Here is a 21,481-nt window from a genome sequence, read left to right as displayed (position 1 = left end):
ACCAGACAGGCACTGCACCGACAGTGGGGTGGATCCTCATTTCAGAGGATGCAGCCATGTGTCAGTCAAGTGTAGCCAATGTGAAGCCGACAGAGAACATTAGATTCCCTGCAAGAAGCACAAATGGAAGACAGCCATACGGTCGTGGTTCCCTTTATGGTTCGGAGTTTATTCGGAGGAACCAGAGCATAACAATCCATGTTCCAAGCCTCCAACAGTTGACGATGTAGGTGAGCGAATGTTTGATTGCAGTATCCTCATCTCCAAAAGTTCGCATCCTGGAAGCCAACTGGTCATCATATTTGTTCCCTGGGATCCCAACATGACCTTGGGTCCAGACAAAGATGGCTGACTGTCCAGCTTGTGGAGGTCACAAAGGAAATTCAGGATTGTCACAACCAAAGGATGTAGAGGGTAGCACTGGTTGATAGCCTGAAGACCACTCAGGGGGTCACTGCTGATTAAGAATTTCACACCTGTGTAAGAACCAGCATGGCTGAGGGCTTGATAAATCCCCATCAATTCTGCAGGGAATACACTGCATCTGTTAAGCAAACAGTGTAGTTTACTGCATCCTGCATTGTGTGTAGGCAAAACTGGTTTGTCTATCAATCATACAGCCATTGGTGTATATTGGTTCTGAACCCAGAAATGCATCCAGCATGGCCAAGAACAGGCAGTGAAAAACCACGGGATCAACAGTCTTTCGGTCCAAAGGATACACAGAGACGGATCTGATGATGGAGCGCATACCATGGGAGCGTACATGATTGCAACCTAATAAGAAGTGACATAAGGGGTAGCTGGAGTTCAAAGCAGCGACACTATATGTGAACTGCAATCACGATCCCAGCCTTGGGCCTCTGTCATGTGAAGTGGATCTTCCTACCAGGAAAATGGACACCATAGTTCAGATGCTTAGATGAGCAGCAGTTTTTGTCATCTGACCAGCAGGTGGAGGATGGAGGAGAAGGATGAGTAGGTTGTTCACAGGGCTGGCACAAAAGACATCTGTTGCAACTCAGACCCTACAATGGTGTATCAGGTCCACCATTAGCAATGCTGAAGGTGATGCTGAGTGATATGCCAGACTCCCGTAATGAAGACAGGTGAAGGTCAAAGCTTTGTACAGCTGCAAGAGTGTAGAGTGGTCTGCACCCCAGCTGGTGTTACCAAGGCAGCAATGAGTATTAATGTGTGACCAGAATGTTTGCGTAAGTTGCTGAAGATGTAGGTTGGTTGGTTGGTTGTTTGAGGTTAAAGGGACCAAACAGCAAGGTCATCAGTCCCTTGTTTCAAATAGACTCCATTCTGCTAACGGGACATCTCAGAAAAGTCAGAACAATAAAACGGAAAAAGGGGAAACGTAAAAGGGCAGTCACGTTGTCATTAGTAAAAACAAATGAGGGAAGTTGGCAAGAGAACGAACCCAACACTATGCTGAAGCAGCATAGGCAAGACCACCTGTGACTTAAAAGGTACAACTGCTATAATGCAGAAAGTACGTATGGGAATAGAAAAACTAACCAAGCCTTAAAAAGAAGGGGTAAAAACAGAGTTAAAGGGGAAGAAAAGAGGATTCCGGTCAGGGAGGTGAATCGGGAATCTCTGAACACTGCCTACAGTGGGAGACACCCAAACACTCACCGCCCTGCCCCAACACCAGAAGGAGATTAAAAACTTTAAAACTGAGAATAAAAACCACTCTCCCGGAGGAAACCTAGAACCAGAGAGACCATCCGGGAATCGTCAGCCAACATCAAAGGTAAAGTGTGGGGGAGTCTGTACTTAGCACGCAGAGCCAAAAGAAGGGGCATTCAACCAAAATGTGGGCCACTGACTGGAAGGCTCCACAACCACATAGCGGGGGTGGCTCATCACGCAAAAGGAAACCATGGGTCAGCCTGGTATGGCCAATGCGGAGACGACACAGTGTGGTCGAGTCCTTGCGGGAGAGGCGAAAGGAAGAACGCCATGGGCCTGGATTCACCTTAATTGCACGAAGTTTATTAGACAGTGGAGTAGCCTCCCAAGAATTGGCCCATGACTGTGCAAAGTGGGATTTGATGTGAAGCCGTAAATCCGCTGCAGGAGGGGTTACAGAAAACGGGGGGTAAGTAACTGCTCCCCCAGCCAAACGATCAGCGAGCTCATTACCCGGGATACCCACGTGGCCCGGGACCCATAGGAAGTCAATGGAACAAGCAGCACGGTGAAGATCAGCGAGATGGTCATGGATGGCAGAGACCAAGGGATGGCGCGAAAAACACCGGTCAATAGCAAGAAGGCCACTCATCAAGTCCGTACATAACAAAACGCGGTTGTGTTGGGATTGTTTAATAAAGGTAAGAGCCCGGGAAATTGCCATCAATTCCGCAGTAAACACCCCACATGAGGGTGGCAGCAGATGATTTTCCGTTCCAACAAAGGACGTGAAGGCATACCCAACATGATCAGCAGATTTAGAGCCATCAGTGTAAAAAACAACAGCATCCCGAAACTCCCATAAAATGTGGCGGAAAAAGGAACGGAACACCACCGGGGGGATGGAATCTTTCGGACCGCGGCGGAGATCCATCCGAATTCGAGGCCGAGGAACTAACCAAGGAGGGGTGGAGGGGAGGGAGCGAGGAAGACAGGACAAAGAAGGAAGCTGAAAATCACGGTTAAGAGACGCAAGGCACAGCCCAACCGGTAAACCCGCCCGAGGGCGGGAGTCGGGCGGGCGACGTCCATGGTCTGGGAATAGGATAGAATAGGAAGGATGAGTGGGAGAAGAATGGATAGTAAGGGCATAAGACACCAGAAGCTGGGACCGCCGAACAGAAAGGGGGGGGGGGGGATCCCAGCTTCAACCAGGAGACTATCAACAGGGCTAGTAGGGAAGGCACCGGCGGCCAAACGGATACCACGATGGTGGACTGGATCCAGCAAGTGCAGTGTGGAAGGAGCAGCTGAACCATAAACTTGACAACCATAGTCCAAACGTGACAGAACTAGAGCACGATAAAGACGGAGGAGGAGGGAACAGTCCGCACCCCAAGAGGAGTGGGCAAGGAAGCGAAGGATATTGAGTTTACGGAAGCATCCTACCTTCAGGAGTCTGATATGGGGCAGCCAAGTGAGCTTGTTGTCAAAAAGAAGACCCAGGAAACGAAACTGTGGAACCACAGGCAATCTTTGTGCAGCGAGATAGAGCTCTGGATCAGGGTGGACCGTAGTACGGCGACAGAAGTGGACCACACGCGATTTTAAAGGAGAGAATTGAAACCCGTGTGAGAGCGTCCATGCAGAGGCACGCCGCATAGCCACCTGGAGCTGCCGTTCTGCAGATGGCATTGAGGAGGAACTAACCCAAATGCAGAAATCATCCACATACAGGGCAGGGGCGACCAAGGGACCGACAGAGGCCACAAGTCCATCGATAGCAATGAGGAAAAGAAGGACACTCAAGACAGAACCCTGTGGGATGCCCGTTTCCTGGGTCCGTGGAGAACTAAAAGCAGTACCAACTCGAACTCTGAATGACCGACGGATCAGGAACTGGCGGATAAAAATCGGGAGTGGGCCCCGAAGACCCCACTGATGAAGGGTTAGTAAGATGTGATGTGATGGCGCCAGGCCGTGTCATAGGCCTTGCGAAGGTCAAAAAACACTGCAACCAAATGGCGGCGCTGGGAAAAAGCCTGCCGAACTGCGGATTCCAAGCGAAGTAAATGATTGATTGGAGATCGTCCCTCTCGAAAGCCACACTGGTAAGGGGACAATAGATCCCGAGATTCGAGGACCCAAGTGAGCCGACGGGCTACCAGCCGTTCAAGTAACTTACAAACAACATTGGTCAAACTAATTGGCCGATAGCTGTCAACAGATAGGGGGTTCTGACCAGGCTTAAGGACAGGAACCACAATGCTATCCCTCCACTGAGAAGGGAAGTCACCCTGGAGCCAGATACAGTTAAACACCCGAAGAAGATGGTGCCGTTGTGGAGCACTGAGATGTTGAAGCAGCTGGTTATGAATGGAATCTGGGCCAGGGGCCGTATCATGAGAAGAAGATAGAGCAGAAAGAAATTCCCATTCAGTGAAAGGTTCGTTGTAAGATTCTGATTCACAAGTGGTGAAACATAAGGTGACAGCTTCAGCCTGCTGTTTTTGATGAAGGAAAGCAGCTGGATAGGAGGCCGACGCTGATGCCACTGCAAAATGGGTCGCAAGATGTTCTGCGAGAACTAATGGGTCCGTACAAATGCCATCTGGGAGGTGAAGGCCTGGGAGGGTGGACTGCCGATGGCAACCTTGGAGAGAGCGAAGTGTAGCCCATACCTGCGACAGAGGGACAGTGGAACCAAGGGAAGAAACGAATCGTTCCCAACATATCCGCTTGCTCTGTTTGATTAAATAACGGGCTTTAGCGCGAAGGCGCTTAAAGGTAGAAAGGCTGGCTACGGATGGGTGCCTCTTAAAGTGTTGCAAAGCTCGACGGCGATCACGGATGGCAATGGCAATGGCCGTACTCCACCACGGGACTTGCCGACGACAAAATTGTCCAGATGAGCGCAGGACAGCAAAGTTAGCAGCGCGAACAATCGCGTCAGACACATCACGTAGGACGTCATCAATACAACCCGACAAAGAGGGAGAAAACTCGACCTGTGCAGTGTATAGAGGCCAATCGGCACGGTGGAAAGACCAACGAGGTAACCTGTCCATCGGGGAGCGGGAAGGGAGTGTGATAATCAACGGGAAATGGTCACTATCACAAAGGTCGTCGTGTGGCGACCAGTGTAATGAAGGGAGGAGAGAGGGAGAAGAAAGAGAAAGATCAATGGCAGAAAAGGTACCATGACCAGCACTGAAATGAGTAGGGGAGCCATCATTAAGAAGGCACAGGTCGTGGTCTGCAATAAATTGGTCTATAAGAAGACCTCGTCTAGATGGAAAGGCACTGCCCCACAAAGGATGATGAGCATTAAAATCCCCAAGGAGGAGGAAGGGAGGAGGAAGTTGCTGAAGAAGGGTGGTTAAGGCAGCAGGTGTAAGAGTGCTGTCAGGAGAGAGATAAAGATTGCAAACTGTGACTGCAGAGTCTAAGTGGACCCTAACAGCAACCGCTTCCAATGTAGTTTGGAGAGGAATCCACGTGCTAGCAATGTCTGTACGGACCAACGTACAAACGCCACCAGAAGCTCGCAAGGGTCCGACCCGATTTCGACAGAAAACACAGAACCCACGGAGGGTCGGTGAGTGAGCATCAGTAAAATGAGATTCCTGGAGAACCACACAAGCTGCTGAGTAGGACGAAAGAAGGGATTTCAATTCCGGAAGGTGACGATAGTAGCCATTACAATTCCATTGGAGAACCACAGAACGATGGTTTAAATGAGGGCTGAACACGCTAAATCCAGTCATACCGCCGGGTCCCCACCCGTCACCGACAAGGAGGGGGCGACATCCATAAACGACAGGTCAGAATCCGGTTGTGAAGTCGGGGAAGGGACCTCCGGTGACACCAGAGGCTCTTTGTCCCGGGACTTATGTTTCTTCTTCTTTTCAGGCTGAGATCGAGGAGGGCTGTGTGGCATTAAGGAGCCAGCTGCAGCAAGATCAGGAACAGAAAGAGACCGGGCGACCTGGGGGCCGAGAGACCGCGGCTCTCGCGGTTGCCGCGCTGCAGCAGACCTTTGACCTGGAAGGTGCCGGGAAGGGGCATCCCGGGAGAGGCGCCCTTGACCGGCAGACGCCGAAGGAGTGGGACACTTCTCCGGCTGGGGAGGGGGAGCAGCGCCCAGAGGAGAAGGTGTGGGAGCTGCAGGGGAGGGGGGGAAGGGGAGGGGTCCGGGATGGGGGTAAGGAAGGGGGAGGAAGGGATGAAGATGTAACCAAGGCGTAACTAGATGTCATGGACACAGGGTGCAATCGTGCATATTTCTTACGGGCCTCTGTGTAGCTTAAACGATCAAGGGACTTATACTCCTGTATCTTTTTTTCTTTCTTATAGACTGGGCAATCTGCTGAACGTGGAGAATGACTACCATGACAATTTACACATACAGGAGGGGGAACACAGGGACTCCCCTCATGGAGTGGACCTCCACAGTCACCACAGAGAGGGTCCTGGGAACAGCGAGAAGGGATCCCATTCTCTTGTACATGTTGGGTACTGTGGGAAGCACCACCTTAAACCCAGACTATACAGTGTGGCAAGAAGTTCAGGGCAAAATTCAAGAGTGGGCCCTGGAGAACCAATTCATGTGGGGTAATGAGAATGTGGTGATGTCATGTCATGTCATGTCATAAGCCTTTTGCAAGTTGAAGAAGACAGCAATAAGTCGCTGACACCTGGCAACAGCTGACCAGACAGCAGACTCCAGGTAGACCAAATTGTCAACAGCAGAACAACCTTGGCAAAAACCAGCCGGTGAAAGAGCCAAAATGTCCCGCGACTCCAGGTACCAACATAGCCACTGGTTCACCATATGTGGAGCAGCTTGCAGAGAACATTAGTGAGATTAATTGGGCAATAGCTGCCCATCTCAAGGGGGTTTGCCCATTTTCAGTATCACGACACTAATTCTTTCTCATCACTGAGATGGAAGTCACCCTTGCCCCAGATATAGCTGAAAATGGCAAGGACATGATGCTGTCAATCCACCAATAAGTGTTTGAGTATTTGACTGTGCATGTGGTCTGTCTCTGGAGATGTGTCGGCGCAAAGGGGTAGGGTTCTTCCCACTCACTGAGCAGAACATTTTATGGCTCCATGTGACATGTAGTGAAAAGTAAGTGAATTCTCTCCCTCTGCTGTTTGAGGATACAAAATGCAGGCTGATAATTCTCAGACAAAGCAAAATGTTCAGTGACAGTGCCTGGATCAGTACAGACAACACCTTTCAGAGAGATACTAGGTACACCTGTGGGAGACTGGTGTCCACAGAGTCATTGAATCTTTGCCCAACTCTGTAAGGAAGGGATACACAACCCAATGGTAGTGACATTACATTCCCAGCATTCTTGTTTCTGTAGTTTTACGAGGTGGTGGAACCAGGTATGGAGTCATTTAAAGGCAATGAAGTGCTCCATGGAAGGATGTGACTTACGACATTGGAGAGCCCATCTGCAATCTCTAATAGCCATGATGATTTTGGGATCCATCAAGGTACTGTCTTCTGAAGGGGAGGTACCAAGGAATAGGGGACTGCTGGGAAATAAGGGACCGCTAAGTCAGCTGCCAGTAGAATGTCTGTAGTTGTGCTCTCGACTGCTGCATTGTTACCTCCATGGGGTGGGGTGCTAAGGGCAATGGCACCCCGGGCAACTTTGTTGAGAGCCTATCTGAGAGGACAGCAAGTGACACCATGGACTCTCCAATGGAAAGAGGGGAGAAGACCTTGGCTGCAAATGGAAAGATCAGTGGCCATATAAGACCCATATGCCACACTGAAGTAAGTGGAAACACCAGTGTTCAAGAGGTGAAGTTTAATCCCTGCAAGTCTGCATATGAGTTTTAGACAGCATAACCAAGGCCAGTGGCCGTAGTTCCACCTCACAAACAGTTTTGGGCATTGAAGTCACCCAATATTAGGAAGGGGAGGGGGGGGGGGGGGGCTGAGAAAACAGTGGAGACAATGCATTCTGGGACATCTGATCATCTGAAGGGAGATACATATTACAGATGGTAAATTCCAAAGATGGCCTCACATGAACAGCCACAGCCTCCATAGTCATAATGTATGGCATGTGTTCCCTGTAGACTAACCCCAGAACATACATGCAAACACCACCTGATACTCTCTCATAGCCAGCATAATTCTTCAAATAGCCCCAATGGCCATAGAGAGTAGGTTTCCACATTGCTGGGAACTAAGTTCCCTGGAGGGCAATGCAAAAGGAAGGGGAAATGCATAAGAGCTTTTTGTAGCTCAGCCAGCTGGCTGAAAAAAATACTAAAGTTCCTTTGGAGGATCATACTATCAGTATACCATGAGGGCTAAAAGGGACCGAGGAGGCAGGTCATGCCTCAAGGCCACCAGCTGTCACCAGTTGCAAGGATATAGCCTCAACACACCTTGGTTCAGAACCAGATTCTGGGACAGACAAGGAATGTGAAGTCCAATGACACTCAAGCTGCGGCACCTCCTTCCATTGGTTGCAGAGCAGCAGATTCCTGAGAAGGGAGTGTCCAAAGGGCAAGAGATGCCAGAGGAGGGAGCTGCTGCTGTGGCTGTGGGTTGCTGACAAATCTCTGGCAGATGACAAGTTGACACATCCCAATGAGGGTGTGGGGGAAGCAATAGGAGGGCAGCCCCCACCCATTGGGGGAGTACTGTAGTTAAGCGGCCCCCAAGGGCCCGGCATAGAAGACACCGGGGCAATGGTACTTTTGCTAGAGAGGATAATGAAGTCATAGCTGTAGCATATGTCATCATCATACATGTAGGATGTAGACAATCATATTTCTTATTGGCCTCCAGATATGTGAGTCAATCAATCCCAAGAAAGCTTACTTACAAAGTTTCAAGAACCAGCTTTAAATATCAATCTACGAATATACTACAACTTCCTACACATCACTACCATAGCGAACATGAGGGCATGTTTAAATCAATTACGTTACACATAGACACAGCCATCCCTCCCATACTCCATTCATGAATGGAATGAGAATAAACCAAAATAATTGGTACAATGGATAGTACCCTTTGTCATGCACTTCACATTAGTTTGCAACAGTTTGGATGCAGATGGATCACTGTTTCCAATCCAAAGATACTTTTTCATATTTGTGCCTTCAATATAACTATATGTAATTTTGTCCATTATTCCCTCAACGAAATACAAGTCAAGTTAGTCATTCTGTGTGTGTCCCACTCACCTAGTGGTAATGTAGACACTTTCTTTAACAAATGAACTGAAGTTCTGGAAAGAGCCTCCATCCCCAAAACTAACATAACATTTGAAGACATGAATATCAATACAAGTGTTAAGGAGTGAAATTAGTAATAACTTTCTAAGCATTTTTGAGCACTTTTACTTCTTTTAGGGCTCTGGGAAATCAAACCTGGGATAAAGTGTATATGGAAAAAAATGTACATTCGAAGTTCTCTAAATTCAGCACACTGTTTACATTAATTTTTGAGGAGACGTTTGGAAAAGTAGCCATTTCTACAGTAGCATCTAAAGAAAACAGAAGGATAACTGTGAATATTAGAATGTGTTCCCAGACAGTTAAATGCCCCAGTCTTTGTGAAAGCACTACTCTGTTCCATAGATACTAGATTACTATCACAGATATAAAGAGATATACGAAGGGCTTCAGCTTGCTGCAAAAAAACTATTCTACGACAAAATAATATAAAAGCAAAGTGGTATGGGAAGTTGTAAAACAATAAACAGAAAAAGGCAGACACTAGTATAACAACATACAAAGGAAAGATGGTGGTAGAATAATAGATCATCCTCAGGAATTAGCAAATTCTGTAACTGATTGTTTCTCTGGTAATGGAGTGGCGTTGCAATAAAACTTCTTTAAACACACATATCACCCACAATGACATACACAGCAAGCACAACGATGTTTCCCACAACAAAGTATGAAGCCAGGAAGACAATACAGAAATTAAAAAGTCAGTCAGTAGGCTTAGATGAAGTTCCAGGCTCTGCTCTGAAGGTGTGCACAGAGAGCATACAAGATAATAAATGAGTAAACAAACAAAAATACTGGCTTATCACTTCCATATAGGTAATGGCATATTAGCCAATTTAAACCATCACATAAGGAGACACACCTAGCAGCAGAACCTTCTCACAACCGCTCTTGCATATGTGGGAAAGAAATTGAAGTTGCATTTGGATTAGCATTCCTTGACTATAGATTTTGTAAAAACATGGTACACAATGTGAAAGGCATCTACAATCCTAAATGTCATGTTATTCACAGAGAAAAGGCAAACTAAATTATCCCTGAAGTCATGTGGGTTTCCAGTTTCCTGCCAAATACCTAACTCTGAACAACAGCCAAGGACACACACTGTGCACAAAGAGCTTTATGCACTTTGCTCTACATGTCTCTCTTATAGGTCATCAAAGGGCTGCTTTTTTAATTTCATTTACTGTAGAGCTCAACTCTGAAATATTCATTACCGTAACTTTTTTTCACCGCAAATATATGTACTATCTTTTGTGCATCATAGCATAAATCACTCTGCAAGGCAATAGAAAATATTTAAAATTAAGATAACATTTTTGTTCCAAGATAACATCATCTGAGTAATATCCAAAGGAAAAAGAGTCAGAACTGATTTCTTCAGCTTGACAACGCAGACTTCACCTGAGTTTAACTTGCCAGTTACCGCCTTGAGCGGGAATGTTCTACAACAAATTTGACAGTGAATACAGTAATAAAATGCAAATGCTCTCGTATGTTGCTCTATTTGCAAAACATTTTGGTTTTTTTTCCTTTTTATTTAATACATCTACAGCCCACTAACCAGTTTCTTCCTTCTAAACTTTACTGTATCTCTCTATACAGGCTTGCACATCTTATAAAAGTCATTTGCAAGTGTTTAGACCTGTGTAATGAACACAACTTCCTCGTATAGTTCATCGCAAGCGTAAATGCCCAAAACATGCTCACGCTCTTTTCTACGACAAAGCTAGAGTGCTGTGCAAATGCCAAAAAAGGGTCCTGGTGTCAGGTTAACCTGTGGCGTCGCCTTATGTTAATGTTAGGGCCATATTTAAACGCACTTTGCCAAATTTTTGAGCACTTTTTATCATAAAACTGAAACTGCAAGGTAAATTCGGGAAACGTATGTTACGGAATTTACACCTCTCTGACGAGCATCCTGATGCATATTATGCACATATAAAGTATATCAACTGTGAAAAATACAATCGGGGTGGATTATGTCCACCGTGCAACTCTCACCCGTGCACGAGATACTTTAACTTTGGGCTAAAACCGATTTCACAAGATTCGTTCTTTATAATTTACGTTTGTTTTCTCCACTGGACACCACAAATACATAATAAAGAACGTGTTCCAAAAGAGGTGTCATCAAACGTTTCACACATATTTGATTAGTAATGTTTCATTTGTCGATTAGCAGTCAAACTTACATCTCTTACGCCACAAATGTCTTGCACGAACGCGATGCCACATTACCTCTAAGCAAATTCTGGACCATATTTCACTCCAATGAAATTATTTATTTTGCTAAAAATGAATAAGGATCTAACGACGTACATGCCAACTAGTGTTATCAAATTGTCTTTCAATAAAGCACAAACTTTCGTCGCAACTTAAGATTAGTGAAGTCACGTAACATCTAGGTTAATAAAACATTCAAGTCACAATACTAGTAACAAACTGGAAACAACTTAAAATAATGAACGCTGTTTAGAAACACATTCTTTAAAGTGCATCGTTCAAATTAAATTTATTACCTTCTGCAACAGTGCGAATATTCCTACAGAGATACACGGAATATATGCGTTGGGTTACGCTACTGGTCGAAATTAACTCTCTTATCGCTAAATACTCTCAAGGCTGTCATCAAAACAAACTATGAATACATAACAGCTGTTTGCACTTTCTCGCTAACGGTAAGCTCTAATCACACACCTGACAGGGAATTGATAGAAACGATTGTCTCGTACTGTATACTCAACTAACGATTTACTTTACACATCGTTGAATGAAAAGTTTTACCCTGATAACAGGGTGTAAGTGTTAAATTGTGGTCGAACTTTATTAGGAACTGAACAGCGGTGGTTCATCGAAGTTAATCATATGACAGATGGTGACACACAATCAGTGAATATTATGGTGAACGAAGTTTTCTGTCATCTCATTAAACTCGTACACGTATGTACCGAAAATTTCCTCTCCGACGCCCCCACAATCCCACACTAACACACTCAAGCGTTATGTCTTAAACTCAACAGCTGATGCAAAAGTGGCACCTTTCGGATGTCATCTGCTGTATCGAAGCACCGAAAATTCCGAGAGCTGTCATCGACTTTCGTGAAGGAAGTTGTGAATTGCCCTGCCGGTCTTATGAACAGAAAAGAGAAAGTTCTCCGGTGAAGCTTCTCAAACCAAAAGAAATTCTTTGAGAAAGTTCCAACTTTCGTATGAATAAAAATTTGAAAGTATATTCTCTGACAAGGGCGTTATTACTACCTCCCCTCCTCATTAGCCGTGGGTTTTACGACACGATAAAAGCATTCAACAAAACTTGTTAAGTGAGTTTATAGTGGAGGACGTCAAATCGTACATCAATTACTTAAGAATGGATGAGCAAACAGTTCCGTATGTGCTCAATGAAGTGTATCCTCATATCACAAAGCACAATATTCACTTAACAACTGCTACGTCTGCAGAAGACGGGCTCACTGTAACACTCCGATTCCTTGCTACAGGAGAGGGTTGGATTAGGTTAGGTCTCCAGTCTTCTTAACCTATTTTTGTATTCAGCGTGCCTCACGTTGTAAAGCGCCACATCAGCTCCAAACATCTCTATTAATTTTGTAGTTGTCGTCACACATAAAAACACTATAGACGACAGAATGCTGCAGCGATGCTAGCGCTCCATGTGGTAACATATCACATTGCATTGAACAGAAGACAAGCGACTTCTTTGATCAAATCTACAGTGAGGCCCTAGATTTGATCAAATATTGGACGGTATTTGACAAAGTTCCCTATTACACCATCAAATTTCTTTGACAAAGATTTTTGACAAAGAAATTTGATAGTGTAATACCGGACTAACTGTAGAATCGGCCATAAATATTAATAGTAGAGGTGGCAAAAAATAACGTAACTGATAGAAATAACCGGTTACTGAAAAGTAACGGTTACTGCGATAACCGTTCCTCTGATACAGGCAGTTATTTCAATAACTGTCTAATGTCAACAGTGCCTCGCGCCATCTGTTGACCGAAGATCGTACTACGCTTTCCCGTCAACAAATCGGAGATCTGGCTAGGAACTAAGGAGAGGGTAGACCATTTGGAAGGCGTTCTATAGGCCATGGGAATAACTGTGAGACTGCGCGCCATCTGTTGATAAGAACTGTGTACTATATCGTGCGCCTTCGTTACTTTTAGCAGAAACAATTAAATAAAGTTAATGTCCAAGCGGTGGCTGTTAGGAGCTGCAGTACAGGCATTAACAAGTACGGTCGTTCCCTTAAACCACCGCCTCATGTGTCAATTTAGCTTGGACGGGTTGTATAAAGAGAGGTACCATAAGGAATTCGAGCGACTATGGAAATAACTGTCAGAGATCGGTATTTTCCTCTGGCAGTTATCGTTATTGGCTCACAGTTCTCGCTCTCTGGCAGTTATCGGGCTACCATTACAGGTAACCTGGAAGTTGGTAACGGAATAACTGTGTGTCTGTGTTCCTGATACAGTGACTCCAGTCTTAGACCCCGGTGATATTACAGAGACGATAGTTACTGGAGCGAACAAATATTTACGTACTTCTTCGGAAATAGCCGCTGGCCATCGCGAATGACAAATAACATGTCAGAAAGTATAACACAATACAGTGGAATATAATAATTATTATCCTCATCATTTGTCAGGAGATTTTCAAAATATGTGAATATATCACAGTAACTGCTAATATTTACAGAATTGGTACACTGACAGAATAAAACACAGTTACGTACTTTTAATAAATTTATCGTACACAGAATACCCGATCTTGACTGTTGCAACCAAGTGCTGTCAAAACTGAAATATAGCAGAATTTTTACCTAAGCTGGTCTATCAGTCTCTGTCACGATATTCATCTACAGAGTAGAAGGAGGGGTCAATGGAAGCGTCTGATTCCACCCGTCTGCTTCGACGTAAAGGTCTTGTGGTGTGTGAATGTCATTATGGCACGGTATTTATGAGTTGGTTTTTGTGTGTGTGAGTGTGTGGGGGGGGGGGGCTGTCGATCTAGGTTGCAGTGCCGGAATTTGCTGGTGGTAATTATTATTTTTTTTTTATAGCTGTGATGTTTTGTGTATTTATGAAGTATTGAATGTGATTTAATTTATGTAGGGATGATTGATTTGTGGACTTTTGGGATTGTGGTTTTATTTTTCGCAGTTGTAGGTGTTCGTTTTTTGGCATCAGTAGCTGTGGTGGACCTATATAGGTCACCGGAAATGACCGATTCCCATTTTCATAGTTGTGTGTGTTGATGTTTTAATATCGTCATCTGAGGTTGACCTATATAGGTCAAGGGAAATGTCCGATTCCAATTTTCGTACTTTTAGTTGTGGGTATTGGTGTTTTGGTATGGTCACCTATAGTTGACCTATATTGTTCAAGGGAATTGTCCGATTCCTGTAGATTTTTGTTGGTGTAGCAGAATGCTGTTTTTCTTTTTGTTCTTCAGTTTGTGTTTTTTTTTACTAGCTTGTCCTCATCTTAAAACCCCCAACTTCCCGCAGTTGTCCCGTTGGTTTGATTGTATTTTTGGTGGGAAATGTTATTGTATTATTTATATGTATCTTCGTGTTTGTTGCCATGTGTATGTAGTGACGTCATAGACACACTTAAAATAGCCATTTCCGGCATATTGATGACGAGTGGACTCAGACACTTCTGTATCAAATAGACTTTCAAACACACTGTAAACCGTGCCTTATCTGAAACCAAGTTTTTAATGGTTGCTGACTTGCTGGCAGTTTATCGAAAATGCATGTTCCTGAATATTAGACCCCTTTTGGACCAAGGTAAGTAATTTTAGGTCTTTATGTAGATTGCTGTTCCCATTTCTAGTACTGATATTATGTATTAAACTATTGGTTGGAAATACTTGTAACAAATTTCATTAAGGAATAAATATACTAGGAAGCAGTGGTTAGAATAAAAAGTTCCTTGAACAGGTTCCTACACGATGTTCTTGAATTGATACCACAAACGATTTTTATTACACGCTTTTACATGCGAAAAACTTTTGCTACGTTTGATAAGTTACCACAGAATATGCTCCCTTATGAAATAATAGAATGAAAAAATGTGGTATGCCCTTCCCAACTGAATTTATTATCGAGTTGTTGTCCCAGAAATGTAACACTGTCAACCTTTTCGATCTGCATGTCTTCATATGTTATAAACATGCTGTCGCTGGAGAAATCGAGCAGTTTCCAAATCTGACATAAAGCTTGGATTAGGCATACTCACACTTTCCCCAGTAGCACTAGCTTTTACAGCACAGGAGTAAACGAATCTGTCACATTACGTATATTTTTTGTTGTATTACAAGGCTGTACACTTTATTCTATTATGTGAGCAGCACAAGAAATTAAGCTTCGAATTTAACCTACAGTACTCAGTTTTCATATTACTTCATACTTAAAAACGCACGTTGTTAACATTTTACTTAAACAGTGCTTTGGCGAAGTTCCGCGTACTCTCTGTCGCAGCTGCGAAGATAATATTTCTAATAGCGACCGATAACCTACAAACATATAATATGAAACACTAATAATCGTTCTAACATCAACTAAAATGTACCCGGAGTTAATAAGCTAAGGTTATGACACGATTCATACGACATTCCTGCTATTTCACACTACTCGCAGTTATACTGGTAACTAAACTGATGGATTCCAACTATGTTGTTATTTAACTGTGGGAGTATTCGGTATTCGCTAGCGAAAAATAACTTGGCAGTTATTAATAACGGTTAACGATAACGGTTACTCCAGAATAACCATTTTTTTTTTTTTACTTTATTGTTATTTTAAGCCTGTACAACAGGCAGGCTGTCAGCAGCACACTATGCTGCTCTTCAGCCATAGAATAGACAATGGGCAAAAACAGTGAGAAGACACATAAGTGACAGAACGGTGGGCAATAAAACAGGAGACACACATAGAGACAAACACGGAGCCGTTCACACTCGTCGATAATCCACACTGCGAACTGATGAGACGACACACAAACACTGAAGATGACGACGGCACTGGTGAAATGATGGAGTGTGACGGTGAACACTGAGCACTAAACACGACAGCACACACGAAACACTGATGGCGGTGATCTCTGGCGCGCGAATGTCCACTTAGCGTGTGCGAGTCCGGGGACCTGCCAAGAGAGGAGGAGGAGGAAGGGGAGTGGGAGAGCGAGATGGGAGAGCAGAGATGCCACGGGCAGGGGAGATAGGGGAGGAGGGAAAAAGGGGGAGGGGAAGCCCGGGGGAAGAGGGGTGGAGGGAGGGGATGGGGGAAAAGGAAAAAGAAGGGAAGGGAGGGAGGGTGCCAAAAGGAAAGGACACCGGAAGGGGGGGGTGGGTCAGGGTCAAAGTTGATAGGAGGGGTAGATGGAGGGGACGAGGACATCATCAGGGAGGGGGAGCTGGCGGAAGCCACCTTGGGAGAGGGTAAGGAGGGTGGAGAGATGGAGACCGGGTGGGATGTGGGAATACAGGCGCGGCAGCGGGCGTGGGTGGGGGAGGATCGGGGACACGAGCGGGTGAGGAGGATCAAGTTTACGGGAGGTGTACAGGATCCGTACCCTTTCAAGGAAAAGGAGGAGGTGGGGGAAGGGGATGAGATCATACAGGATCCGCGTGGGGGAGGGGAGACGGATGCGATAGGCAAGGCGGAGAGCATGGCGTTCAAGGATTTGCAGGGATTGATAAAAGGTAGGGGGGGCGGAGATCCAGGCTGGATGGGCGTAACAAAGGATAGGGCGGATGAGGGATTTATAGGTGTGGAGGATTGTGGAGGGGTCCAGACCCCACGTACGGCCGGAAAGGAGCTTGAGGAGACGGAGGCGGGAACGTGCCTTGGCTTGGATTGTCCGGAGATGGGGAGTCCAGGAGAGGCGACGGTCGAGGGTGACGCCAAGGTACTTAAGGGTGGGAGTGAGGGCGATAGGATGGCCATAGACGGTGAGATAGAAATCAAGGAGGCGGAAGGAGGGGGTGGTTTTGCCTACAATGATCGCCTGGGTTTTGGAGGGATCAGAATAACCGTTTGGCCCACCTCTAATTAATAGGTTGTGGATATACTCCATGCCAGAGAGTCTCTAAAGTGCAGTCACCCAATGAGGATGGAGGCACCACCAACCAATGAAAACGTTCGGCGCGAATCGACCTGAAATTGATTTCTAACGTTTATTAAACATTTATGTGACAGTAAATGATTTGAGGCGTAAAAGAAAAATTCACCACGAATCGGGTGGGAGCTGCGAAACAGGGGGGTGAAACTCATATAGGGATTTCCGGTAACACGACGTTGGTTTGGTCCCAGGCCACTTGGAGCGCTGCAAGTTTAGCAATTTGTAGTCTCGTGTTCCTATTGGATGACGTAGTCTTCCATAATTGTTTTGGTATCGTAGTAACGTGATCGTGATGTTTCGTTTATGTTGCAGTGTAAGTATGTTGCTGTTATTCTGCTTAATTTTTGGATGCGTTCGTAATATTTGATGGTGTGATGATTCAGTATTTACTTTTTTACTTTTGTTTCATATAAAACACGAGGTTGTATCATCACATTAAGTTCTGTGGACTCTTGTATATTTGTTCCTACAAAGAAATACAATTTCCGTTGCTCAGTTTACTTAAAGAGTAAGTATATTTCTTATTTCTGTTAATATTTCCTTGTATTTCATAGAGAATCCCATGCTAGCAGCTTTTGACATAGTTTGTATTCAAGTTTCCGAATCCGGGTCGACAGAAGCGTCCGATCCCACGCGTCGGCTTTGACCCGTGACGTAAGGGTGTTGTCGTGTGTGACGTCATGACGGCGCGGAGTTTGGTTTGAGTGTGGCTGTCTCCAGTTTTGTTTTATCTTATTTTATTTACTTTTCTGATCTGTTCGTTCTATCTCGTGAGATTTTTTTAAAATTTAAAAACACTTATTACTTATTTTAATTATCTGTTTCCTCGAATTTCTGTTTTAGTTTATTATATTTATCGTTCTGATCTTTTCGTTCTCTCCCGTGAGATTTTTTTTTAAAAAGACAAAAAACACCAGTCAGCTACTGAAGCATCTTTATCTTCTATGGGTTGCATGGGTTACGACCCCTGGGGAGGTGGGTGGGTATTCATGCATGGCTGTCTTCACTTACACGTTGTAGCTACGCAAGGCGTCTAAATTTGTTTATATTTAGTTTGTCCCCCACCCAAAACACCCCATTTCCCGCGCTTGTCCCGTTAGTGTCATTAGGCTTCTTGTGGAAAGCGTGTGTGTTTGTTTTTGTTTCCGCCATATTTATGACGTCATGGGTCAAAGCAGACGGGTGGGATCGGACGCTTCCGTATTTCCCCGAATCCTGTAATGGAATGTAATTCTGGCTTTGATTCATCTTCCTTTTTGCCACGAAGTACTCTTAGTGACATAATAAGTATCATTTATTGTGCCGTTTACTACATACCAAATATTGGACGTGTTACAATTGATTCGTAATGGCTTGAGTGTGTTCTATTTCCCGTTTTCGACAGTAAATATTCTGTACAGTACGTAACACTTTTCGCGTCAGTTTCACTTTTCGTAAAAACTCTTTTCTATTATTTGCTTTATCATTGCTCGCGTAATAACGCGTATACGAAAAGAGCCGCGAAATACCTTTTAGTAATGCTGTGCCATGAATTTCTTTATAATCATTAATTTTCAACAAAACAGAATATATTGGATTCTTATTGTTCTGTATCTGGCTTTCTATTAAAGGAACATTTTCCGTTACTGTAACTCACTATAAAAGTCAGCATATCTTCCCTACTTTATCGTTATTGAAAATGAAAATTACTTTGTTATGAAATACTGATGTTACAGTTCACGAAGATTGTTCAACATCAAAATTTTGCAGTGGATTTTTGTTAAGAGTAAAACACCAATAATTACCACGACCAGCACAAGAACATGAGACTATTGTCGGAGAAAAATACGTTTTTACTATAAGGTTTGCCAGACCAGAACTAAGCACAGCAAAATTCCTATTGTGTTACGAAGGTAAATTATCTTTTTTGTACTATTAGCAATATATTATCAGCAGCCCGCGTCAACCTGCAAAACACATCATAAAATCTGCTGCGCTGCTCTGCAAGTCCGGAAGCTGAAAAAGATGATTTTATTTCACTATTACCTTCCCACTTCTTTGCGGTTTGATCGATGTCTTTTAATGCAGTTTGAATGTGCCGCGGCAGCGGCTCGTTCGTTCGTAGCGCAGCTCTGCACCACGGATAATATTTAAATAACTGAAAATTTCTTAAAAGGATGGGATAATATACCAAGCAAGCCACTAGAAATAATAATGCAAGGTTTCATTAAATAACTCTATTCAAAACATTAAAATATGTTAACTAATACACACCTTTTACAATGATTACGTAATGTCGTACATCTGTTGACCATGACAAAAGAAGACTACATTAGCATTTACTGCAACGTCACAGGCTATCTTACTCGTACAACTCCAAGAAGAAGACAGAGAAATTAATGTTCGTTCTGTATTATTTATACTAGTGGTATTTTTTCATCTTTGTATGATATTTATCGTCTGTGCGGTTTCAGTACTCGCCGTCACAGATATCATCTAAAATAAATAATAATAAAAAAATACATAATTCCATACGATAACAAAACATGATACACAATATTTTCTCTTTCTACAAACTATGTCTTTTGCTAATAGACGTTACACACTCTATCCAGGTAAAAAGTGTTTGTTGCTGTTGTATCGACATAGGTTGTGTTCTCATTTGTTTCGAAGTCTGACAAAGCAGGTCCTTCAAGCAGTTGAACATTTACACGTATTATTGTGGCAATATCCAATGCAGTAGAAATCTTCTCGCACTTTAATGCTCAACACAATGTAATACAGAATTACAGCTGTAACTGTTACTGATAATGTACAGTTGAATTTGGTATCACCATGGTATCTAGATGCTGAAATATACTGAAATGGTACAATAAGCAGTGTTTCTACCACCTGATAGCACTGTTTAACGAAGTAGTGTTGAATATAGAATATAGTGCAACTACGCCCACGCAGTTATATATAGAGTGATGTGCATATCCGTAGTAGAAATGAGAATTTGTTTCGTTTTTTCACTATTTTGTAGCAATAACACATCATATTACAAGCCATGATAGCAGTTATCAATACTTCAGTACAGGATAGCTGCATTTAGACATAAGCTAATATGATTTTTGATAGTGAAATTAATTTCACATTGAGTTTTCTTTAACATTAATCAATGTAAACCATACCTGATATTTTTTCTCGTTCCTAACTTTTGGTTTGAATAACATTTCAGACACATGAGGATGGATCATACAGGAAGAGAAGAACCCAGTTTGAGATTGAAATTGAAATAGTCATGCAAGTTTCCTGGATGCAGGAGTAGTTATTATGTAAACATAAATTCCAAACACAAGAATAAACATTTCTATAAATTTCCAGCTGCATCAAAAAGTGAGACTTTAAAGAAGTGGAAATTGATCTGTAATACAGATGAAGGTGTCAACTGTAGTTATTATTATGTGTGTGAGGATCATTTTTATGAAGCAGATTTTGTGATCTTTACTAGACACAGGCTAAATCCTGGTGTTATACCAAAGCACATGGAATTGGTGTTGTATCATCCTCCCCCCACCCATCTGTGTTACACTGGTGGTGGTGGTGGCAGTTTCACCACATCGGGTGCAAATATAAGTGTGCACGAGACAGGTCACAATGCAAAATCTACAGTAATACAACGAAGCAGTCCCCATTTACAGAGCACAGATGATGGTGAGTACAGCTTTTTATCCTCACCTGTTTATGATGGTGAAAGTAGTGCAGGTGTAATGGGATCTGGCGTTTCTAAACGTGATTTAACTCCAAGAAAACACAAAATGTATAAATTGCATAGAATTACAGTTTCCAGAGTGTGTAAATTGAGAAAACAGCTACAGAATGAGAGGAATAAATTGAAAATTCTAAAAGAGTTGTATGATGACAGGAAATTTCAGTTAATTGAAGAAGAGTTGAATGATGTGACTAAAACTTTTATTAATAGTCAGTTAAGAAATGCCAATATGCAGCCCACAGCAGTACGGTGGTCTATACAAGATAAGGCATTTGCTTTATCTATTTATAAGCGTAGTCCACGGTTGTACAGATATTTGGCCACATACTTCTCCCTTCCATCTGTCAGGCTGCTCAAGGGAGTGCTCTCCCACATACCATTTGATACAGGACTTAATCCAGCTTTATTAAACTTTTTAGCAAGGGAAGTAAGTAATATGCATGAAAAGACAAGTATTGTGCCCTACTTTTTGATGAAATGTCTCTGGATGATGGTATGTACTATGATGCACACAAACAGCTAATCTATGGGTATCAGGACTTGGGTCATTTAGGACGTTCACCTGTAGCTGCTAGTCAAGCATTGGTTTTTATGCTGAAAGGCATGCACAGAACTTGGAAACAAGTTCTAGCATATTACTTTACTGCAACCACTTTCCACTACACCCATT

General features: G+C 43.6%; 1 protein-coding gene across 4 annotated transcripts in view; it reads right to left on the bottom strand.

The window, feature by feature from the left end:
• Positions 1 to 11,699, bottom strand: part of LOC124721759 (flavin-containing monooxygenase FMO GS-OX5-like) — a 224,117-nt gene extending 212,418 nt beyond the window's left edge. The window contains exon 1 of one of the 4 annotated variants that reach the window (XM_047246863.1): positions 11,626 to 11,699. The gene's annotated coding sequence lies outside the window, so the exon portion shown is untranslated. Of the gene's footprint in view, positions 1 to 11,120; positions 11,302 to 11,447; positions 11,605 to 11,625 lie in introns of those variants that run through there. The other 3 variants (XM_047246861.1, XM_047246860.1, XM_047246862.1) reach the window with 3 other exon arrangements.
• Positions 11,700 to 21,481: the final 9,782 nt, after the last annotated feature.

This window comes from Schistocerca piceifrons, chromosome X (genome assembly GCF_021461385.2).
Source record: "Schistocerca piceifrons isolate TAMUIC-IGC-003096 chromosome X, iqSchPice1.1, whole genome shotgun sequence".
NCBI lineage: Eukaryota > Metazoa > Arthropoda > Insecta > Orthoptera > Acrididae > Schistocerca > Schistocerca piceifrons.
The sequence above is the reverse complement of the archived record's forward strand: the minus strand, read 5'-3'. Positions and strand labels throughout refer to the sequence as shown.